The sequence below is a fragment of the Parus major genome, unplaced genomic scaffold (genome assembly GCF_001522545.3).
Source record: "Parus major isolate Abel unplaced genomic scaffold, Parus_major1.1 Scaffold396, whole genome shotgun sequence".
Taxonomy (NCBI): Eukaryota; Metazoa; Chordata; class Aves; order Passeriformes; family Paridae; genus Parus; species Parus major.
Window position 1 is genome coordinate 41307 of NW_015379309.1, and position 1069 is coordinate 42375.

Genomic DNA, 1069 nt, shown 5'->3' on the forward strand with positions numbered 1-1069 from the left:
TGTGAACATCCCTCACAGAGGGGTTTGAGCAGCCAAAACGCCCAGAGCATTCCCCTCCCCAGCCGAGCCGCAGGCCAGGGACAATCCTCTCCCCAGAGCGTCCCCGCCTGTCCAGGAGCGGCTCCAAAGCAGCGCTGGGATCCCGACACCTCCGGCAGGGCCCAGCGCATCCCGGGGATGCTCGGGCTGGAAGCTCAGGATCCCTCCCGAGCCCTGAGGGGCCGCTCTGAAAGCTTCCCCCTGGATGATGGTGCGGTTTGCAGGATGGATCTGCCTTCCCCAGCCCTGCTCCGAGCCCGGAGCGCTCCAGCCGGGCTGGGAGCCCCGAACTGGGACGATTCTGGGTGCTGGGAGCTGGGAGCAGCCCCTGCCTTCGCTCGCTCTGCCGCAGCCACCAAGGATCGCAAAATCCGGCCGGGAGAGGAGGCCAGGAAGGGAAGGAGGCAGGAAGAGCGAACCTTTGGCGCTTCTAGAAGGAACAAGAGCAACAAAAGGCATTCACAAAACGGGGAAAAATAGCACAGGGGGAAGGAGAGCCTGGGGAGATGCAAATCCGGGAGAGGAGCAGCCCACGGTGGGACGGGAGCCAAGGCTGCGGAGCAAGGGCCGAGCCGCGGGATCCCCGCAGCCTCCCCAGATCCCTGCGAGCCGCAGGGGATGGAGCGGCCCGGGGGGACCGCGAGGGCTCCGGGCGAGGCTCGTTCCTGCACAGCCGGGGCTGCGGGAGGGGATGCTGGGCACACCCGCACACAGAGCGGCGGAGATTTGTTAAAAATATCGCGATTATTAGTTAAAAAGAGAGAAGGAAGGGGGGAAAAAAATGAAAAACAGAGGGAGAGAAAAGGGGGAGGGGAGGAGGGAAGGGGGAGGGAAGGGGCATCGCGTCACGGGAGAGATTTCCTTATTGGGACTCCCTAGCCTACATCCTGAGTCCATATATGGGCATTTACGTCACGGCAGCCTCACTGGGGACTCCAGAAATGGCTGCGGCGGAAGGTCGGAGCAGCCCCGCTCCCGCTATAAAGGGGGCGGCGGGGAGGGAGCTCCGGGTGTCCGCTCGGGCTGCGCC